Below are 16499 nucleotides of genomic sequence, written 5' to 3'. Positions count from 1 at the left end.
AAGATTAGTACCCAGGTGTGTAGTAGGCTATACCATCTAGGTTTGTGTAAGTGCACTCTGTGATGTTCACACAACGACACATTTATCCCCATCATTAAGCAATGCATGACTGTACATTTGAAAAGCCGAGTACATGGTCACCTCTCAACATCTAAGTGGACAGAGATCTGGGTCATGGCCTTGTTGGCCCTTGCTGACTCACGTGTGCCCACAGTGGGAAGATCTAGGCTCAGATCGGCTCTGCCACTCATAGTACGTGGTGGGCAATCCACTTTCTCTCCTCATCTAAAAAATTAGCATAAATAACACCTGTCTTGCCTTTTCACAGGATTCCTGTGAAAATTAAATATGGATATATTTGTAAGAGCCCTTTGTAAAGTGTGTAAAGTCCTATACAGCATGAGAGAGTGTGATCATAATTTGGGCCACCAGCACTAGAAAGGCAAAGTTCCGCAGTCTCCCATCTCTTTAGGGTTGTATGGATACCCTGTGTGACTCGGTCCTGACTCCATCCAGAGTGTCTGTTTGCCTATTTTCTCAGCTTGCTAATGATCCAAGGCAGTACCAGCCTGGCTAGTGTTTGGCTGGAGCCTGAGAGAGAGACAAACAGAGAGATACAGAGAGAATGAGGAACTGAGGCGGAGAGGAATGGGCAGCCTGCACCTGGCTTCAGGGCTGGCACTTTTCAGGGTGGGTATCTGAGGACCTGCATGACCTGGGAGTTGCTTACCCTTCATTCAACAAAGAATGACCATCAGGGCTTGGGTCTGAGTTCACGGAGAGAGGGCTCATGGTTAGCTTTGAGATACTCATTTGGGAGAGGTCCTGGGTTACCTGACCTACCTCCAGACCATATGGCCTATGGGGTGTGGAACCTCCTCTGTCTCTCCTCCCTCCCTGCACTCCAGCCACACGGAACTGCCAGGAGTTCACTAACTCGTGCTAGGCTCTCTCTAACGTCTTCAGACCATTGTGTCCCCTCCTTCCCTTTAATTGTCCCACTTCTTCTTCCTTGAATACCTCCTCCCCCACCCGGAATCCTGACTTAACTGGGCTCACTTATCTCTTCTTAAGTCTCAGCTAAATGATTGCCTTCTCCAGGAAGCCCTCCCTGAATTCCTCATTTTAGCGTTACGTGTCTGGACTGAGCATCCCACACATGTAGCAGTTATGATGGCTCAGCAACGATGAGGGCACCAATTAGGCTACTTTAAAAAAATGTTCTTGGCATTAATTAGAATCAACTCAAGCCCACCCACTTGGATTGGAGAGAAGTTCAATATTAACTGTTCCAGAGATGGGTTCCACTCCCTTGGATCATCACTCAACCCTGGAATGCTTGGAAAGGGTCCCCCAGGCTCCCAGTCCTCCAACAGAAAGAGGCCCTGGTGGGCTCTCCTGTTTCTGCTCTGTGAGCCAGAGCTGTGCTTCACACCCTGTTCCTGACGTCTCTCCGTCATTGCTGTCCCATGGGACCCTGCAGCCGCCCAGTCCAGCTCCCTGCTCAGAGTTGGAGGACTTCCTCCATGGAGGCCAGCTCCACAGCGTCCCCCTCCCTCCCAAGGCCCCAAGGCTTCTAGCAACCTAGTTCTTCCCAGGACTTGAGGCTCTCCTGGGGTCTGGCTGCTGCCCCTTTCCAACCCCCTGAACATCACACCCCTTTCTTAGATGATAAAATCCAATCTCACTGATAGATTACACGATTGACCCTCACCACCTCCTGTCATCACCTCCTGGAGGTAAAGACTTCCCAGGAATCAGAATGGAAGCCTGCCTAACATTCTGGGAGGGGAAAAATTGCCTTTCATTTTTCTCCTAAGGCATCCACAGCAGCAAAGCAAACACAAGCTGATTCTCAATAGATTACTCTGCTTCATATAGCGTGCACTTATATTTCATCCTGACCAAAAAATGAAAAAGAAAGAGAGTTCACCTCTTCTGTAATTATGTATGTTTCAGTCTCCCTAATAGCCTTAGAAATATCTTGAGGACAGATACCCCATATTACAAATCTTTATATTCCCAAGATGAGTACATATAAATGTTGGGTACATGAACAAATTGCCTGTGGAATTCAGAACCCTCAGTACAATACTGTTCCCACTGGCCCTGTTACAAGGCTTAAATACCAAAGCCTCTGTCTAGCATTCTTTTTTACCAACAAAGAGTTCCTGATTTTCAGTGTGATAGCAGTTTGTCCTTCTAGACTAGGGACAAGTTTGTATAAGAAGGAATGTTTGTACTGGAATTTTCTATCCTATGTGGCCAAATCTTGGACGGTTTATGAAGATCAGTTCCTTGGTCAGTCAATAGACTGTACCTGCCTGACTCCAGGCAGTTAATAGCCAAAGTGTTAACAATTTAGCAAATACAGACTTGAGAACATTTTCACCCAAGGAAAGCAATGGAAGGTCATTTGTGTAATTGGGCAGGTTTTTCGTTTGTTCGTTTGCTTAAGAGTGTGTGTGTGGCGGGTGAGGGGGTGAGTTGTTTTGTTTTTGTTATGCTTTGTTTTGTTTTGTGCTCACTCCATTAAAACTTTGGCTTCAGGGTGTTAATAAAACTGATCAAATAATAAACAGCTGAGTCAGCACTGCCCCAGAAACCGAGGTACCACGGGATGAAATGTTTCCACCTGTGCTGAAAATGAACCTATTAGCACGACTGACCACCGCAGGTAGGGTTATTCCATTCCGGAAGGCACGCAGCCAAAGGAGGGCTCCTTGGCACACTCTTCTTAGCACGCTTCTTCAAGATCTCCTTCCTTTCTCCTAGAAACAGAGAAGGGCTTGGAAACATACTCAGTCAGCTCAATAACAGACAAATCGTTATCCCTCAGAGAGAGAAATTTAATTCCAGTGATCTGTGTGTGGGAGCTCAATGGACACCAGTCAAAACCCAACAGGGTGTGAGAGAAAGGTATCTAATAACCAACCAATTTTGGAGAAATAATCTCCAAAACAAGTCGTACCAAACACATTTATAGATTCTTTTTTTTTTCTCCCTGACTTAATTACTGATCTGATAGACAGTTGGAATGCAATGCGAAGCAAAGCCTCGGACTATAATCGGAAATATTCCTCTCTTGATGCTAAATCAGCCCCACTCAGGTTAGACGCCCACTCAGGCGGCTGAGGGGAGGATGAGCACCATCGGGGGCTGCCAGTGGAAGACTCCCGATGGAAGGGAGATGTGAGAAACCAGTTCACGGTGGGGACACCGTGTATCTGTCAGAGACGGAATCCAATGGTGAGGGAATGGAGCAGAACAGGGAAATGGGAAGAGGATGGGCACTAATCCAGGGCATTGAATGCCTCTGTGCCGCAGGAATCCCCAAGAGCTACCTTAGATGGCAAGGAAGGCCGGGAGAAGAATTCTCCACATAAACCTGGGCGACGGCCACCTGAGATAGAACTGGAGAAAGGGGCCTAGTGAAATGAGAAAGAGGTGAGGGACACCATCTAAGCACTGATTAACAAATTGTTTGGGCTGGCTGGTGGCATAGTGGTTAAGTTTGTCTGCTCCACTTCAGTGGCCCAGGGTTCCAGGGTTCAGATCCCAGGCACGGACATACACACTGCTCATCAAGCCAAGCTGTGGCAGCAGCCCACGTACAAAATAGAGGAAGATGGGCACAGATGTTAGATCAGCAACAATCTTCCTCAAGAAAAAAAACAAACAAATCGTTACTGAGCACTTGACTATGTATGCCGGTGACTCTGTTATCTGGTGTATGGGAAGATCTGGCTTTCACGCTCATGGAGTTCTATTCCTGTGAGAGAGATGGACAGCACTCAAGTCATTCCATAAAGGCGACCATGAACTTTGACATTCCACAAGTATTCTAGTCTCCTGGTACTGGCCAGGGCCATGCCTTGGGTTCCACTCTGTGTATGGTCCAGCTCCGACCAAAGATAGAGTCAGCCCTAACACAACATTCTGGAGAACTCAGAGGACATCTCCTTTTCTCCCTCAACATTCCAGAAAGGCAAAGTGTTGTTAATGAACAAAATTAAGTTCATTTTTGGGGGAAAGGGGTGTGGACGATTTATTCAAATATTACTGCTGGTAGCTGTACTTGTTTTCCTTCTGAAAATCAAGAATCTTACAATACCCTTAATACCCTTTGCCCAGGAGTTCCACTTTATTTGTAATTTATCCTAAGAAATTTTTAAAAATTAGAGTCTTACATATAAGTATGCAGTGTGAATTAGAACAAGAAAAAAAAAGGGATGCAACAAGTATCCATGAACTGATCATCAGTTAAACACATCTTGGTCCATCCGTATGATGGAAGAATTTGCAACAGCTAAAAACAATGATGGGAACAGGTGCATATGATAAGTGAAGAAAAGTTAATACAAACTCATATACACAATATGCTTCAACTAGGTAAAAACACGTGAACATAGAAACGAACATATGCCCAATATTAAGGAAGTTTTCTGTGAGAGGTGGGATTGTGGATGACTGTTATTTTCTTTACATGTTCTAAATTTCCCCCACTGGGAAGATATTACTTTTAAAATCAGAAAAGGGTTATTACCACTGAAATATAATCATTTCATGCCTATGAGAGCTGTGGTTGAGTTTTGATTTGAATTCTAAATTTTTCTTCTGTTTTCCTGCCAGTCTCTCTTTGTTGTCATTTGAGGAACTAAGGGCCTGCAAGGTAGGGGTGAGCGTTTGGTTCAGTAAGCTCTGAGGGGCCTCCCAGCACCCCTTGGAAATAGCTCCTTCCCCAGCCTTGGAGGCTCTGTGAGGGAGAGGCAGGCACACAGGTGAACGTAGGGGCCTCAGGAGGAAGTGAATGGCTCTGAGACTAGGGGGCAGTGGGGGAGGGCAGCTGAGGCAGGGAACTAACTGTCGGGGGGGGTGCGGAGCAAGCAGAGAGGCCTCTGGGAACTTTGTCTGGCACCTTCCCTGAGCTGAAGACAGGCATTCCCAACAGCTACTGCACCCCTTTTCCTCCCTTTCAAGGTAGGGGAGGAATATTTGAGAATTTGGGGTAACCTAGAAGTCAGGAGTTTAATAAGAGAACTATCAAGGGTGATAGGCAAGTCCTGCCTGGGTCTGGATTGGACAAAATGTTGTACCCAACTGGTCATCATTGGTAACCAGTACCAGCCTTGTTGGTAGGAAGAGGCCAGGTCAATGGTGGGGAGACCCTTAGTGGATTTCAGAAGCTCCTGGGTAAAGGATGTTGGAGGTTTATCCCTGTTTGTGCACTGGTCAAAAATCCTAGGCAAGGAGGCAGTTTAGCCAATGTAGCACATACTAGGATCCTTTCATGCTGCAAGAGTATTCCCTGTCTTATTCAGCGCCAGTGAACACTAGAAAGTTTCCTCTTCAAGAGTTCAAAATTCAAGCAGCCCAGAGGCGAGCAGAGCAGCAAGCAAGAGCACAGGCCCCTGTGCGCATCCCACAGCGAACAGCTGGAAGGTGAGGACTAGGGGCCTCCTGGGGACACTGAGGATAATCTATTTAGAGGTGGGAGGAGAAGGGAAATGGCCTCAAGGGACCAGAAAGTCTACCACTAATATCAGGAGAGGCAGAGACGGAGCCTCTGAGGTGAAGAGATACAAACAATGAAGGAAAGGAGAAGGATCTTTCCGGGGCCAGAGTGGAAAGGCCTGAGGGGAAAACTTGGAACATCCCACTGTCCTTCCTCTGGCATGTCCAATTATTCTCTCTTGTCGCCCTGTTCTAACTGGTCTCTCTACTCACATAAATCGGGTTTCCCACCTATTTCTCCATAAAGGACCCCAGGAAGGCCCGGGTTGTCTTAATTTTCTTTCATTGATTCACAGATTCATTCAACATATATCCCTCTGACGTGTTTCTTATGTCAATACTTCCCAAACATTTTCAATTAGCAGGCCACTTCAGAGCAGGCAAAATATCCCTTATCAAAAGCGTGATTTATCACAGTGCTTCCCAGACTTTGTCACATCGTGGTGCACGTACTATTTGTGTGACACGTGGGGTCAACTGACAGCTTAAGGCTGGAAGCAGTCAGCAGGCGCCAGCTGCTCCAGGGCTGCAGGGTCCATCTCTCCTCCACACACCTGTAACCCACTTCTCGGCACACTATTAGGAACCCCCGATCTAACTCTTGGGGCCTAGCCACTAAACAAAGACCAAAAATTCCCTAGAATTAATAAATGGAAGGCATGTCTGTCAGTGACACAATGATGACCTAAACTATATGTCTTAAATATTGTGGACACATTTTAAATTTATGCCCATAGCAAAATATGGACATTTTAATATGATGCTGTCATCACTATTACTTGCGTTATTCCTGTGTCGTCCCTGCCTGCCCGCTATGCCTGGACAACACTGGGAGAGCCACTGGCTAGAGGCAGCATGCTCTGGGTCATGGAAAGACTTGGTGGTCTCTAGATGTCTATTCTAGTCTGGGGGGGTCGGGGGTAGGTACAAGGGCTCACTTTCATTATTGTAAGACCTATAACAATATCCTCCCCAACTACCGCAGGTTCTGAACCAAATGAGAACAAGGCTTAGGAATCAGATAAAAGGAGATGAAAATACAGCTTTATTACTGATAAAGCTGGTTTGGAAAAAATGTGGCTGGTACCTATATCCAAACTGGCTTCCTATGTTTTCCTCCCAGAATTAAACTTACCCACAAAGTCTTCAGTAATACAGCTAGATAACTGCAGAGCAACCCCCCACCCCCATCCTTCCTGCTAAGACTGGCGGCTCGCCCCATGGAGTGTGAGGATTAAAGTAATTTTTCCAATAGCGTTCCCTCCCAGAGAAGCAAGCAGAAGTTTCTATTTAATGGGGCAACGTAGGAATGCAGGGTGATGAAAATAGCCCAAGAAACCTTTGAAGGATTAGAAACCCTTCACCTTCGAGTAAATACGTAAGTTTGTCTGTCTTGGCTTCCTAGAAAAAAGAGCTGGAGGCAAAACCTAAGGATTAATGTTTCACTGGGGAGGTTGCAAATACAGGGCAGCAAGAGTGAGGAAAAGAGAGGTGAGGCGGGGAAGGAAGGAAAGCAAATAGAAAGTTGTGTGTTATCAAACTGGCAACGGCCTGACAAGGAGGTGCACGTAGTTGTTCACTCACTCACTTGGGATGTCTCCAGGGATTGCAAGAGTGAGTTGGGGAGAAAGAAACCGAGTGAGCAGTTGCCAGCTCCTCCCAGTCCCTTTTTGATCAAAGTTTACCCCACGGGTTTAAGTCCTCCTGTCTGGATTGTGTGAGCAGCTGCTAGGAGGCCAGAGGCTCCTGGAGTCCAGATCAGCTGGACTTGGGTGCTGCAGCTGCTGTGCCCTCGCTCCCCTAGGGGAGGTAGAGACAGCGCCTGAGCAAGATGGAGCGGTGACAGCAGCTATGACTGTAGGGTCGAAGAAAGAAGCCAGTGCTGCCGCCTTTCTAGCTGGGAGGCAGGGCAAGACCAGGCAAGATTGAGGCTTAAGAAGGGGTGGGACTTAGCCATACTAGGAAGGTGTATAAACTGGGTCCAGCTCACTAACTTAGAAAAAAAAACTGTCTTGATTCTGAGTTTGCTCACGCCTATGATGAAGTGGGCAGTCGTAGTTTGATGATGTGGGCAAATGTAGTTTGACCGCAACTTTGGTAAGGACTGGTTAATAAAAAAACAATGTGAATTGAGCGATATGTTGGGCTCTCGCCTCGTGATGAAATGATGCAACTGTCTGCAAGGGCCCAGAGGCCTTGCAAGTTTGAACTAGGCCTGCAACTGTGCAGAAGGCCTGGGTCACCGGTCTAACAGTGGACTAGGTAGCCAAAAGCAATGCATTGGAACAGCACCATTTTTATTTATTTTTAATTTTTTTCAAGCTGTGTATGGTTTTATTATTATCTATTGAGATATAATTCACATACCCTGAAAATCACTCTTTTAAAATGTACAGTTCGGTTGTTTTATTCACAAGGTTGTGCAACCAGCAGCACAGTTAATTTTAGAACATTATCATTACCCCAAAAAGAAATCCCATACCTATTAGCAGTCACTTCCCATTTCCTACTCCCCTCAGGAAACCACTAATCTACTTTCTATCTCTATGAATTTGCCTATTCAGGACATTTCATATAAGTGGAATCATACCATATGTGGCCTATTGTGACTGGCTTCTTTCATGTAGCCTGCTTTAAAATTTCATCCATGTTGTAGCATGTATCCCCACTTCATTCCTTTTTATAGTGATTATATTCCATTATATGGATATATCACATTTATTTTTCCAGTCATCAATTAATGGACATTTGGGTTGTTACACTTTTTAGCTATTATGAATAATGCTGCTATGAACATGCGTATACAAGTTTTGTGCTTTCATTTCTCTTGGGTACACACCTAAAATGGAATTGCTGAGTCAGACATTAACGCCATGTTTAACTTTTTGAGGAACTGCCAGACCGTTTTCCAAAGTGGCTGCACCATTTTGTTTTCCCACCAGCAGTCTCTAAGGATTCTAATTTCTACACATCCTCACCAACACTTATTGTCTGTCTTTCCGATTATAGACACTCTAGTGGGTGAAAAGTGGTACCTCATGGTGATTTTGATTTGCATTTCCCTAATGACAAATGATGTTGAGCACCTTTCATGTGTTTATTGGCCATGGAGAAATTTTTATTCAAATCATTTGCCCATTTTTTAAATTGGGTTATTTATCTATTTATTGTTGAATTGTAAGAATTCTTTGTATATTCTGGATAGTAGGAGCTTGTCAGATATATGTTTGCAAATACTTTCTCCACTCTGTGGGTTGTCTTTTCACTTCCTTGATGTGTCCTTTGAAGTACAAGACTTTAAAAAGTTTTAAATATGTTGATGCATATCTTTTTATTACTTTGTGTATGCATATATCAATGTGTACTTTTTAAATCGAAATATAATTGACATATAACATTATATTAGTTTCAGGTGTACAACATAGTGATTTGAGATACATATGTGTGTATATATATATACATATACATATAAATATATGTATACATATATACCTATCTCAAGAAGAATGGGACTGAATCAAACCAATCATTATAGAGTTTGGTAACAATCCTCTTCCCTCCCATTGCCCACCATCATGGGCCAGTCAGCTGAGGGCACATTTCCTGGATCCTTTGCCATGTGACCACTGGAGTAAGGCCAAGGCAGCCAGCATGCCCTGGGGAAAACCAAACAGCCTCTTGAGACACTGGGAGAAAGTCAGAAGGGGAGAAATTTAGGAAGGAAAAGGAACCAGGAGTCCCAGTTTCTCGCTTGAGCTTTCTTTTTCTTTGGTCACTAAGCAAATTCATACATCTCACTTTTCCCTAATGCTACTCTGTTTATCCTCCAGCAAAATTAGCAGAAGAGACCTAGCTGGCATCGAGAAGAATAAGAACAATTTGGTTAAGTCTTTTCAGACTTGACCAAAATGTTTTAAAGGTCCTGTTGATGTAAGCTATCCCAAGTGTAACCTTCCTGGTATGAGCCAGTTCCCCCCCAACATACCCCCCCCCCCGCCCCTAGTCTATCAGGGGAGAACAGATGAATTCCCCAGGTGCTCTGTGACAGCTGGGATTGGAATTCAGAACCCCAGATTTTGAGGCCCTCCCCATCAGGGCCACAGACTCCCGGTTCCTTCCTAGAGAGCCAGATCGGAGTTCTGGATGCAGAAGCCCTGACTCCACACATTCTGCCTTTTAAGTGCAGATGGCTCTTTTAAGCACAGAAAGTACAAAGATGAATAAGACAATTCTACTCACAGTGCAGTAGGGAAGCCGGACCGGAAACGAGTAGCCACTCCAACCACGTGACACCCACAAAATAGAAGTGCTGTGTATACATGGAACCTGGAAGGCTGCCGGTGACTCCAGTAGATGGTCTCAGATGGGCAGCTGTGTTTGCCCTCACAGGGGACCTTGATCTGCAACAGCCTCACAGACTGGAGGATAAGGCTAGCCCCACGTTCGGTGGGACAAAATTGGACTCTGCCCTAGGGAGGGAAAAATAGGACATTTATTGGAAAGAAAAGTTGTGGTTCTTGTCAGTCAGCAGACTCGAAGATAACAGGCCTTTTCACTAAAGCAGGTGAAGCTTCCTTCTGTCCATTCCTCAACCCCTCTGCTGGTTCAAAGGCAGGAGAGGACAGAGGAGAGAAGATGGAAGAGGAGGGAACAGGATGTTTGGTCAACATTTGTTTTTCTGTGATCGGGAGCAACCAGGAAGATAGGACTTTTTTTTTTAATAATATCTTTATTGAGCTATCATTCACATACCATACAATTCGCTAAAAGTGTACAATTCAGTAGGTTTTCGTATATTCACAGAGTTGCGCAACCATCACCACAATCAATTTTAGAACATGTTCATCACCTCAAAAAGAAACCCTGCACCCCTTAGCGGTCACACTCCATTCTTCCTATTCCCCCAGCCCTAGGCAACTGTCAGTCTACCTTCTGTCTCTATAGATAGTCCTATTCGGGACATTTGATATAAAAGGAATCATAAAATATGTGGTCTTTTGTGACTGGCTTATTTCTCTTTGCATAATATTTTCAAGGCTCATCCATGCTGTAGCATGTATCAGTATTTCATTTCTTTTTATTGCTAAGTAATATTCCATTGTATGGATATACCACACTTTATTTATCCATTCATCAGTTGATGGGCATTGGGTTGTTTCCACTTCTTGGCATTATGAATAATACTGCTTACAAACATTTGTGTACAAATTTTTGCATGGAAGAGTAAGACTTTTCAGTTAGTCATTATCAATCATTTATTAACTTCCTACTGTGTACATAGCACAGGGATGGGAGTAGGGGTGAGGGAGGGGATGCAGGAGGTCCAAGACCCAAAGAACTATAAATATAAAATGTAATTCCCCAACTGTCCTCTGACTAGTTGGGGGAGCCAGACTAAGCTTTTAAGAAATATTTAAATAACTAATGATAATCATTACTATTTATTCAGTGTTTATTTAATTCTGGCGATCAGGCCACAGTGGTCCTGCCCTGTTTTGCAGAGGAAACTGAAGCACAGAGAAGTTGAGCAGCTTGCCCAAGGTCACGCAACGGGGGAGGGGCAAGCCAGGATTCAAACTAAGACAGTCTTTCCCAGAGCCTCATTCTTTTTCAAAAAGCATATAACGGACATTTCAAACACACAGGAAATTAGAGAGAATAGTATAATAAACTCAGTATATCCATCATGCAGCTTCGATAATTATCACTATATGGCCAATCAGTGCTAATCATAACTATCACGCTGCACTGACCTCTGTAAGCAATCAAACGCCAAAATGAGTGGTAGCAGGCATAGTTCTGGTTACTCATTCAACATATATTTCTTGAGCACCAACTATGTGCCAGGCACTGTTTCAGTTGCTGAAGATTCAGCAGTGAACCAAGTGAACCAAACCTCTCTCCTATATATATGTACAAATGATCGATCATGTAATGAAATATCAGGAGGTAAATGCTATACCAAGAATGAAACGCAAAGGGGAAAGAAACCCTTTGCAGTCACAGAGAGAGCTGGAAGTTGGTCATCACCTTAACCAAGTGACGAACATTAGCTTCACTGATAGAGGGACAACCTGGCATGATGTGCCTCTTTTTTTTTTTTTTTTTTTTTGAGGAAGATTAGCCCTGAGCTAACATCCACTGCCAATCCTCCTCTTTTTGCTGAGGAAGACTGGCCCTGAGCTAACATCTGTGCCCACCTTCCTCTACTTTCTATGTGGGAAGCCTGCCTCAGCATGGCTTGCCAAGCGGTACCATGTCCACATCTGGGATCCGAACCAGTGCACGCCGGGACGCTGCAGCAGAACGTGTGAACTTAACCGCTGTGCCACCCGGCTGGCCCCTGAGGCGACTCTTCAAGTGAACAATATGAAGTACCCAACCTCAACCTATGAAGCACTGTGTCTTTGCCCAAAACATTTATCCTAAATGTAATGAGGACTTTAGACCCGGTTTCCAGTTTACAGGAAATATACAAGATAGAGGAAAGCGTTAAATGACACTACCAAGAAACCATCAGACAAAGACAGACTGGAAGACCTTCCTCAAGACAACTGGCTTTGTTACTTCAAAAAATCAATGCCACGGGAAAGTGAAAAAACTGTGTGTGTGTATGGGGGGCTGTTCTAGATTACAGTAGATTAAAGAGATATAAAATCAAAATACATTATGTGAATCTTCAATGGATTCTGACTCAAAAAAAGTGATAGAGGGGGCAATTAAGAACATCTAATTATGGACTGCAAATTAGAGGATATTACGGAATCATTGTTCATTTTCTTATGTGTGATAATGATATGATTATAAAGGAAAATGTCCTTAAGTATGTAGGTGAAGTGTCATGCAGTCTGAAGGTTCTTTTCTTTTCTTTTTGGTGAGGAAGACTGGCCCTGAGCTAATGCGTTGCCAATTTTCCTCATTTTGCTTGAGGAGGATTGCTGCTGAGCTAACATCTGTGCCAACCTTCCTCTACTTTGTATGTGGGACACTGCCATAGCATGGCTTAAGTATGTAGGTCCACGTTCGGGATGCAAACCCGAGAACCCTGGGGCTGCTGAAACAGAGCCCATGAACTCAACCCCTATGCCCTGGGGCTGGCCGTGAAGGTTATTTTCAAAAGGTTTAGCAAAAAAAAAAAAGTCCACACGCTCACACACACGGCTACACGCAAGTAAAGCAAATATGGTAACATGTTAATAATTGTTAAATCTGATTGGTGGGTATTTGGGTGGTCATTGTACTATTCTCTCAACTTTTCAGCATATTTAAACATTTCCAAAGTAAAAATCTTTTAAAAATGACGAAAAAACTAAAGCAAAGTAACGAGATCAAAGTAAGGGATGTACCTTTTAAAAAATACATTTTTCTGGGTGGCCCAGGAAAGCATCTTTGAAGACAGGACATTTGAATAAAGACCTGAGTGCAGAAGGGAGGGAGTTGGCCATGAGGACCCGCGGGAAGGGCATTCCAGGAAGAGGGAACAGCCAGCACAGAGGCCCTGAAGTGGGAACCAGCTTGGTGTGTCCAGGGCCACAAACTTGGAGAGTGGGCGAGGGATGTGAGGGAGGCAGGAAATGAAGTTGAAAACGTACCCTTACCCCCAGATTATACAGCATCACAGAGGCCACAGAGCTGAGATTTTAGTCTGAGTTTAAGGATGACCCACTGAAGGACTATGAGTGGGAAGTGACTTGGACTGAAATATATTTTAAAACATCTCTCTGGCTCCTGGGTGGAGAATGGACTGTGAGGTGAGGGTGGGGGCCTGGCGGGCAAGAGTGGAAGCAGAGAGGCTAATAAATAGGATTTATTGCAGAGAGGGTGGTGCTCAGATTAGGTGACAGACGTGGGGAGGAGGGCTCAGGTTTGGGAAATATGTCGAGGGGAGTTCTCGTGGAGTTTGCTGATGGACTGGGTGTGAGGATGAGGAGGAAAACAGTCAAGCGAGACCCCAAGGACAATTTGAGCAACTGCCTTTTGCTGAGATGGGAGCACTGGAGGGGAGGCACAGACTTTTGTTTTTCAGAAGAACATTAATTTGGTTTAGAATGGCCTGGAATTTGAGTTGGGCCTTAAAGACAATGAGTTCATCGACAAATTAAATGTTTCCTTTGAGTTAAACAGAGGGACACAGCAGATGGCAAGTGGCACGGGTTCCGAAGTTGGGGACCTGGACCCGAATCCTGACCCTGCCGTTTACTGGCTATGTGACCTTGGGCAAATTCCTTAACTTCTTTGAAACTGAGGTTCTTCATCCATAAAACAGGCCCAGTAACCTCCGTCCTGCTGGGTTGTTGGGTTGTAAGTAACACAGCTTGGCACAAGGCCTGGCACAGAGCAGGTGCTCAGTGTACAAGGTTTCCTGCCTCTCCCTGGAGACCATCAGGCAGAACTACCTGTGAGCTTCAAGGGGCTGCTTTAAGATGTTAATCTCCTTGCCTTTCTAATCTCCTTGCCTCCTTTCTTCCTTTTATTCATTCAGACTTGAGCACTTACTGTGTACCACATGCTGTTCTAGGTGTTGGATGTATAGCAATGAATGAAACAGACAAAATCCCTGTCTTCATAGAGCTTGCATACTGGTGGAGAAAGAAGAGGACAGATAACTAAGTAAAATACAGTATGTAGCATGTGAGATGGTGGTTAGTCCTAAGGAGAAAAGCAGAACAGGGAAGGGGAAGAAAAGGTGCTGGGGTAGAGTTGGGACTGCAACTTTAAATAGGGTGTTCAGGGAAGGTTCTTACTAACAGTTCTGCAAAGACCTAAAGAAGATGAGGGAGTAAGCCATGGGCTTAGGTGAAGCATATTTCAGGCTAAGAGAGTGGCAAGTGCAAAGGTCCTGGGGCAGGAGCATGCTTGGTGTACTTGAGGAGCAGCAAGAAGGCCAGTGTAGCTAGAAAGGAGTGAGGGAAAAGGGTAGAGGCAGCTTCTGTAGACCTTGGAAGCCTGTGATGGCTTTGATTTTGATGTAGAGTGAAAGGAGAAGACCTTGGAAGGTTTTGAACTGTTGGGAGACCAGATCTGGTTTATGGTTTAAAAGGATCACTGGTTTTGATCCGAGTGAACTCAGGGGCTGAAGAGAGGATGCCAGTTGGGAAGCAACTGTAGGAATGATGATGGCTTGGGAGAGGTGGTAGGGAAAAGATTCTGGATATATTGACAGCACAGCCAACAGGATTTCCTGGTAGATTGGATGTAGGGTGTTAGGGAAAGAGAGGGGTCAAGAATTGCAGTCCCAGGCCTTTGGCTCCAGCAGCTAAAAGGATGTATTGGGTGGAACCAAATGAAATTGCCAATATTTAAAATAAAAAAAATAGTAATTTCATATGTTTCAACTTAATAGTTGCTGTTTACTGAGATGGGGAAAACTATATGAAGCAGAGGTAGGGGGGTGTCAGAAGCTTATCTTTGAACTCGAGGAGATGACCAATGGGTAGCTGTATAAGTGCATCTGGAGTTCAGGGGCGAAACCTCAGTCTGAAATATACCTCCGGGAGTCAGCATATAGATGGCAATAAAGCTCTGAGACTGGATGGGGTCGGCTAGGGACTAAATGTAAAGCACAGAGGCTTGAGGACTGAGCCTGGGGCCTCCAGCATTTCCAGATCAGGGAGATGAGGAAGCAGCAAAGGAAACCCAGGAGGCCACAACTGGCAAAACAAGGGCACCAAACAGGGGAGCCGGCCCAGGTGAGGGCCCCTGGATGCAGGTGTGAACAATTTCCAAATTCGCTCCCTCCTTGAGCTGGGGCATTAGGGAGGCAGGGAGGGTGTGTGTGAGAAGATAATATCTTACACATGACTAGCACTTTAAAAGTTGCAGCATCTCTTCCCCTATTTGATCCAGGCAAGGGTGGCGCAGGGGCTTCCAGCCCATTTTACAGAGGTGTAAACGGAGATGCAAAGGTTAGGTTACTTGCTCAAGTTACATCAATAATAGGTAGTAGACCTGGGACTGGAAGGGATCATCTCTCTCTAGGTTCCATGCCCTCACTGAATCAGGCTGCTTTTGGCCCCTTGTTGTTTGCCCAGGGAGCCAGTTCCCAGAGTTGGCGAGCAAAGAAACCCATGGGAATGATAGCCATACAGGAGATGAAACCCTTCCACCCTTGCTGCTGTGCTGCCTGCAAGTTCCTGAGCCCCCACTGACTGCTTCTGTGGGGACAGACTGTAACAGGGTTATAGGGAGATGACTTGAAATGAGTTTTAAGCTTTTATTTCCATAGCAGCAAGGAAACTGCTGCTATTATTGCCCTCTAAGGGGTCTGGGCCTGTGATCTCAGACGCCAAGAGTGCCAGCTCAAAATGAACCTCTTTCCTGATAGAAATGGTGAAATGGAATCAGGAGGCCTTATTTTGGGGACTTTCGCATTTGGTGGGGACAGTGATAAATTCACTTGGGTCCACAGGTACCTTCAGAGAGAGAGCAACTTCTGGGCTGGGCTCTTCAGCTGACTCCACCAAATGATGGCTTTCATCTTACTCCCTCGTAGTGTCTCGCTCAAAGCATTATGTTCTCTCCAAACTTATTTTCTTGCCTTTGAGAAGCTGCTCCTGAAATCAGAGGCTCCACTGGTCAAGCTTGGCTCTGCCCTGGGGAGAAACAAACAGGCCCGAATACATTTCCCAGATTGCAACACTCCTGAGTCAGGCAGGGTCAGACAGCTGTTCCCTCCCAGCGCCCCTGGTTGTACCTGATAAGGAAGCACACGGCGTCTTCCAGCACACTGCCGTGTGTGCACACATGTAAACAGACACTCCCAGGCCCCAGTGTTGTCTTAGAGTAAATTATTGACATCCTGAATGGCTGAAACATTGGGAAAAAGGTGAGCGCAAACTTACCCTGCTCAAGAGGAGCTTCAGGTTTCCTAAGCCAAGAATAAGTAAAACCAGGGCTGCCATTTGGCACCACTTTGGAGCCACCTTTTGAACCTACCTGGTGAAGGGCAGGTTCAGGAGACCTCTGAAGCTCTGGAAAGAGGGTAG

The 16499-nt window shown here is 45.2% G+C and overlaps 1 long non-coding RNA gene across 1 annotated transcript; it reads right to left on the bottom strand.

The window, feature by feature from the left end:
- Positions 1-7808: 7808 nt before the first annotated feature.
- Positions 7809-16146, bottom strand: LOC139082911 (uncharacterized). The gene is made up of 3 exons (XR_011539266.1): positions 15927-16146; positions 9754-9983; positions 7809-9170 (listed from the first exon to the last, which is right to left on the bottom strand). It is a non-coding gene; the product is annotated as an uncharacterized lncRNA (long non-coding RNA).
- Positions 16147-16499: the final 353 nt, after the last annotated feature.

The sequence above is a fragment of the Equus przewalskii genome, chromosome 4 (genome assembly GCF_037783145.1).
Source record: "Equus przewalskii isolate Varuska chromosome 4, EquPr2, whole genome shotgun sequence".
Lineage (NCBI taxonomy): Eukaryota > Metazoa > Chordata > Mammalia > Perissodactyla > Equidae > Equus > Equus przewalskii.
Note: the sequence above shows the minus strand (reverse complement) of the source record. Positions and strands in the feature narration are given on the sequence as shown.